At 41.6% G+C, this 7,106-nt stretch overlaps 1 long non-coding RNA gene across 2 annotated transcripts in view; it reads right to left on the bottom strand.

Annotated features, from left to right (window-relative positions):
• Nucleotides 1-26: 26 nt before the first annotated feature.
• Nucleotides 27-7,106, bottom strand: part of LOC128906886 (uncharacterized) — a 75,266-nt gene continuing 68,186 nt past the window's right edge. The window contains exon 5 of one of the 2 annotated variants that reach the window (XR_008465355.1): nucleotides 27-6,007. This is a non-coding gene — a long non-coding RNA (uncharacterized LOC128906886). The remainder of the gene's footprint in view (nucleotides 6,008-7,106) is intronic. The other variant, XR_008465356.1, reaches the window with a different exon arrangement.

Genomic DNA, 7,106 nt, shown 5'->3' with positions numbered 1-7,106 from the left:
TCCTGCCTCTACTGTAGCCCCAGTACCAGAGGTGGTCCCTGTTCCACAGCAACAGTTGGGACAATAGGATGATCATACACAAATTGTCAATCTTACCCACTCTTCCAGTGTTGGAAATGGTCGTTTAGGGATACGTACTGAAAGATTTAAGAAACGGGACATTTCCCTAACAGGCTTTACCCCAACATATCTTCCCAGCTTATGAAAAAGCAAAGCTTTAGAAACCTATAGTGCAAAAGATGGCGTCCAACTCTTCACTTTAGTAGCCATCAATGGACCTGTTCCTATAAAATTTACATATATTTTTGACCTCTGTTATGTAGTGAAACAATGTTACACAGTTTAAATACGTGTTATCTGGTATATATTTTAGAATATAAAATACTATAAGTTCATTTGATGCTGGTTAATTCTTCTTAGCTCTTTTTTAATGAGAAACAGAGTATGATTGTTGCCTATTTGCCTCCATGCTAGTCACAATTCTATAGATCTCTACCACTGCAATACCTATTGTTTTTCTTCCAAGATGCAAGGTCCTACCCTGTCCTACCCCTATTCTGTCTTATCTAGAATGAAAGTCATTGCATCCCTCTCATCATCCATGTGACCTATTTCCTGTAGGTTTTTGAGCACTAGTGGAACTTTTTTGAAACGTGATATCCAGGAATGCATGTAGTATACTGGAAGGTTCAGCCTTATTCTTGCCAGAGGACAGTGCTTTAATATGGAATAAAAAATCCTTATCAAGAAGGCACAAGCAAGGTTATAAGAGGGCAAGCAGTAAGGCTGGATGCTCGAGCTGCAGTTGGGGGAACATAGTCTTTTATAAGGCTCATGCTTACATCTCACATTTTTCAAGAGTTCCCTCTTCTTTGGCCTTATTTGGAGGAAAGGCAGATTTGTTTCCTGTTTCCACAATATCTTCTCCCACTCTGTTGGCAGAGTTTGAAGGAACTGACTTAAGAAATTCTGATGTCTGGAACCTGTTTGTCCTGACTGCCCGCTGACTAGCTACTTCAGTTGACCAACATCAAGCGGTCCCAGTATCGACCAGCTCTACTTCCCTTCCCTTGTTACAGCTTTTGTCAAGACTCCCTCCAATTGACTGTATTTATACTAGGGACAGCAGAGCCTCAAAAGCTTGCGTTGTGCATGCATCAAAAATCAGGTGAGGGTTTTCATGGTATGTAGTTTGTGTGGCAATTAATCCCACAAACATAAAGTTCTTCCTGCAAGAAAGCTCACTCTCTTGAGCAAATAACTACACCTTATTATAGAGAGCTCAGTCCTACCCAAAAAGCAAAGCTGTCAGCCATATCTCATCACAGAGTTTTAGGACTATTTTTAAAGGATCTGTAACTCCGGCCACCGATAAGAACTGGGAGTCAAATTATTTGGCTATGGGAAGCCGGTGCCAGGAGCAGAAGACTGCTTTGACTTCCTTACAGTAGTCCGTGCTGCTGAGGTGATGTGATGGAGTTTCCCGAAGTACTGGGACATATTTTTGGAGTTTCTTAAGGGTTGATAACTAGGTGTACCATATCGCTTGCAATCTACACAAGGAGTGACAGAAAGGAGGCTGGCTGAAGCCTAATCACCTGGTGGTGGATTGCCAGGGTGGTGCAGGCTTTCCTAGCCAGCCAAAAATGTTGTAAGGCATTATTCACTGCTATAAAAAGAGCTTATTATCAGCAGGTAGGCTAGAAGAACTCTCAAATTAGAAACTGACTTGACTGATTGTTAATATAGCTCTTCAAAAAAAAAGGCAGTGGCACCAATGACGGAAGCCTTCAAAAAGTTTCAAATACCCATCCAAATAATTTCAGTTTTACCTGGAGTCAGCTCTCATGCAATTAGTTTTCATCCTTCCTTTAGTTTATCACTGGGCACTGGCTAGTTTCTAAGTGAGTTTGCTCAGGAAAGGAAGATTAATCAGCTCTTACGCAGATCAACATCCAGCAAGAATCACTAGTTAGACAGAGATGGGGCATCCACTTTGTGCCTATTGAGACCTGGCCACACTGCTGCGCAGCTGAATGAGGAACAAAAGATTCCTTCCCTGAAGGAGTCACTTGCTATTTTTGTCATCAGTTACTTGCAACTGTGTCTCAGCTGCCCAGAAAGTCATGGGTTGGACTTTTTGAGAGAAGAATACTCTAAGCTTTGGATGTGGTGGGCCAGATCTGCACTTCGCCAGCTGTGTGCATTTTTTCCCATGAATAATGTCTTCTTTCACAGTTGCAGCTTATTGCTCGTTCTGGTTGCAAACTGGAGGCAGTCAGGATTCATGAAAAGGCTCTTAGCACCTCACACAAGCTTCTTAGAGTGGTATTTGAGAGCTTGAACAGATCCCCACAAGACATATCTTAATGTAAAAAAATAAATAATTAATTTCTGTTATCTCATGGTCGTAACTGTAGTCGTTTTTGAGCAGGTGGTGAATTTTTGGCACTTGGGTTCACCGAAGTATTTCAGTACAACAGAATATGAGTAAGTGCTAAAGCCAGGAGGACCTGTTTCGATCAAATAGCCTGACTTCTGCATAACACAGGCCAGAGTAGTTCTTTAACCATTTCTGAAGAATGATAGAAGACCTAGGGAAATGCAGACCACTACGACATCAAATACTGACTTTCATAAGGCTGAAGAAAAAACATAAGCATTTAACTTCTGGTTGTATACTTTTATATAAATTTTAAACAATTCAGATTAGGAGAATAATTTTTTTTTCTTTCATGAAGACGTGGTTTTGTAAGGACTTCAAAATGGCTACCACGTCTCTTTCTGGAAGCTAATGCTGCATGTATATCGGTGTGGTAACTGTAAAATTTTATTAAAAATTAAATATGAGGTAATTGTAATACTTCATCATTATCTTGGGAGGATGTTTTGAATAGGATACCAGAGAGGTCAATTAACAACTGTGGAGAGTCTTACCAACCTAATATTAAGGTGATATAAAGCTGGGAGGGATTATGCATCCTTAGAGGATATGAATAGAGTACAAAACCACTTTGATAAATGGCAGAAGAGAGCAAAACAAATAACCTTGGTAAAATGAAATTTAGTTGAGATAATGTAAAACGATTCACAGTGGATACTTAAACATACAACGGTAGATCATAGAAATGCAGAAAGGCAGCAATACAACAGTAATATCTGGGAGTTACAGTATTATTAACATACGTTTGGACAAGGGTCTGAATATATTTGGACACCAAAGTATATTTGGGCAAGTGTACAGAGTCAGACAGGTATGACAATAGTTTGTATTGAATAGCTGTAACCTGACTGGTATTTTAATGGGGTTTATTACCTCGTTGGCTTATTTTTGAAAGAAACTGGGCATTCTCATTGAATATCTGACTATGGTGAATTTTAATTCTCTTCTTTAGTTCAGTAATGCCCCAGACTGCTAAATGCCAAGTCTGATGTAGTATCTATAGAAGGTGCATTTAATTTATGAAGTTCTCCATAATTTTCCTCTTGTGAATGTCATTGGAAATGATTAACTAACTGGAAACTCGGAAGTCAGGTCATATATTTGTGTAAATTTGTTTCTATTGAAAAATGAAATTAATTTGCAGAGAAGAAAAGACTTCACATAGATCATGCTAGACATTACAGATCAGTGCATTAAGCTCACTAAACCCAGTGGAAGTTCTTCCCTTTTTTGCTGGGTTATGATTACAACTTTGAAGACCTTAACTAAAGCCCTGTTTATTGGAGTGTCTTGTACTAGGGTTCTGTAAAAGGACACAGCCAAGGTAAGCCCAGAATAAATTAATAAAAGAGTGTATTACCTTAAGACAGTCTGTCCAGGTGGTCAGAGAAGTAGTCTCAGTCTAGTCCTTAAGTCTCAAAGATAATGCTCAGTTTCTTTCCAGACTGGCCTTCCAAACGCGGCACAAGGCTGCAGCCAGTTTCTTGAAAGGAAATTAATCCAGCTGCGGAACGCAACATGGTCTAAATGAGTTGCTATGCAGCAACCCCTGATTTATAGTTAGGGTTCGACATCTCCCTTGTGATGGACTGAAACCAGCTGCCCGGGTTAGCAAGCTCAGCTTTCCTGCAGCAGGGCTTGACTACAGTGCATCAGCAGGTCAGCTGCCTGACACCACTGATAAGAAATGACATTTACTTGCCAGAAATTCACACGGGGTTAGGTGATGCCATTAAGTTTTGCTGAAGGGCTCCTGGACTGCACCAGGCAAGCTAGCAATTTTGGCAGTGGAACCAAGAAAGAGATTCTTCTCCCTGAAAGACAAACTGAGAGTGATTCTGAAGCTCAAGTGTAGGCGTCTGAGAGCCCCTAGTGTATCCATCTTCTGCTGCATGAAGGGCACTGGTGCTCCACAGGCTTGGTAGATCCTGCAGTATAGCTGCCAGCCCCATGCAGATGTCTTGGCTACTCTAGGACATCTCAAAGGGAATGATACACCTACACCACATCATACATTTCCAGTGACAGACTGAGAGGACCCTTGTTTCAGAGTATCTGTTGCCAGATATATAGAATGCAAATCTCCTCAGGAAGAGATAGAGCTTTAACCTTCCTGCCACATCCTATTGAATTTCTTATGCCTAAGATCACAAAGATAAGGAGACTAACAAGAAAGTTGCCTCTTCCTTGGCCTTTGGGTCTATGACAAACAGAGAATTATGAAAGGGTAGAAGGAGATCATAGATCATAGCATCATACAACCCTGATATGTCATTATTCTGTGTTTTATTTTCTCACCTAAACACAGGAGAAGCTGTGCAGAGCCCCTTCCCTGTCCATAATGAGGAGGCAATAATGAATCTTGTTCTTTTCTGCTCGGGTTAAAGGGCCTGGCTTTAAGGTGACATAAAGCTGGGGCACCCCCTGGGAGTGCAGCCCAGCAGTACCAACATACAGCCAGCACAAATTTGGCCTACCTCTGCCAGCTGAAAGAGAAGCACGCACAAGCAGTAATACTTCAATTTGACCAAACTAGGAGCTCACGCTGTCCCTGTAAAAGCTATTGCCAGCAAACCATTATTTCAAGACCACAGACTCTGCTTGTTCTTTCTTAACTGTTTTTGGACATGACTTTGTGAATTTATGCAGTCGGGACAGTGCAGCATAGCTATTTCAAAGATCTAATTGACTTCAAGATTGATGTGACTCACGGGACTCATAGGATCCCTACAAGTAAAAAAACGTCCATGTTAAATGATATGCATTTGTGCAGTTCTGTAGTTTGCTTTTGGGCGGACGATTGTGGCTTTCATACAGTTCACCAAGGACGATTAGAAAATGCCTAAAAACATTGCTCTCTAACTACTCAGCACTTAGTTCCAGCCAAAGGTTGGCACAAGGCCAAACAACAGAAGTTGGACAACTGCAGGCTGTGATTCTGCCACTACCTGCTTTTCATCCTTTTCCATATCATGCTTTGTATGTCATCTGTAGAAAACCTACATAAATTCATAAACTGGGGAAGTAGTTCATTAGGGAAGCCAGTTTTAATTAGGTCACTGATGCTCCACAGGGCTTTTAGCTTGTGATTAAGGCAAACACGCATAGACTGAGATAGAAATGTAGGAAAACACACACAAACAGAAACAGAAACCACCAACAATACTGGCTTTCATTTACTTACGACAAGCCCAGCGATTTTTACAACCATTTGGACAGGTTTACTTAGTTAGACTACGCAGCACAGCATTAAAAACACAGGTCCAGCTCCCCAGCTGCACTGGGGCAGAATTGTCTTCTGCATCAGCCCTGCCTGTTACTCTTTGACGGCACCTCAGAGTGACCCTTCCTCACCCCTGCCAGACTCTGTGTGACTTCAGGCTGGGCAGGCTGGAGGGAGGAGACTGCACAGCTGAAGAATTCAACAGCTTCGGCGTGATGAGGAGCAAGAAATGGCCCACACTTTGTGACAAGAACCTGCTTTGAGACGGGAGTGAAGCATGTTATACTTCGCATAATATGAGCTTCAGAGAAAACTCGGTAAGCAGTTGGTGCACGCGGATTCTGGAATAAAAAGAGTGATTTTTTTAATCTTACTTCTTGCCCCTATAACAACATTCCTTATCACAGGCTTCCTTAGATCACCACAGGATAGCCTCATCATAACGCTATTGGGTTTTCTATTGTGAGGAAAACATGTTAGTAGAGCCTGCAAAAGCCTCTCCCCCTTTTTCTCTGAGGTGCCACCAATCCATTAAGTGTACTTGCTGTCTCAATAGAGCATGCAAGATGGTAAGTTTAAAGAAATGGAATTCTGGTTCTAGTGACACTGGAGAGCTAACAAGGTACAGGGAAGATCTTTTCCTGATATGGAGAATCTGAGTTATGTGTTAACAAATAACGGTAACGAATGTTCCCTTTAGGAATCTGATGCAGACACCAAAATTATCTGAACACAGTGAGCATACACAGTATTCCAGAACTAGCCCATTTCGTTTTGTAACATGCCATGTTACAGCACGAATCCACCTGGCAGCTGGAGTACAGGCAGCCTTTGATGTGCTCGGGAAAGACATCGCTATTCTTTCACATCAGTGTTTGACCAGGCTGAATGAATCGGTGGCACTCAAAGGGGCTCACTTCTGTCTTGAATAAAGAGAGGAGTGAATAACCACATCATTGTCCTTTTGCACGTGGCAAAGTGAGCCAGTGAAATAATAGCGGTAATGCGCTAAAATGCGATGAGTGCTTTGTCCTCCTTCAGTATATCATACACAGCAGTTTGCTTGCAGCTAGATTTGGGAGGAGTCAATTTGTCAAAAAAAACCAAAACCCTCTAGGTGAGCCGGGAAACTCCAGGATTTGTGGATGAACAAGGGAGTGCAGATTACACATGTTAATCAATCAATATCATTGTTAAAAAACACTAAAAGCAAAACTAAGACCCCCCTATATTGTCACCATAATTACGCATAAAAATCAGAGTTAACAGTGGGTAAAACTGTTAAAATACATTGTCAAACAAAGGTCATTACAAAGCAAAACACAAACCAGGACACAGGCAAAAGACCACAGCCAAATCCAGGCTCAGCAGGCAGAGCTGAGGACAGCCAAAAAAGAAAAGGACTGATCTAGGCCAGGGACAGGAAACAAGGAGCAGCTT

This window comes from Rissa tridactyla, chromosome 3, assembly GCF_028500815.1.
Source record: "Rissa tridactyla isolate bRisTri1 chromosome 3, bRisTri1.patW.cur.20221130, whole genome shotgun sequence".
Classification (NCBI taxonomy): Eukaryota; Metazoa; Chordata; class Aves; order Charadriiformes; family Laridae; genus Rissa; species Rissa tridactyla.
Note: the sequence above shows the minus strand (reverse complement) of the source record. Positions and strands in the feature narration are given on the sequence as shown.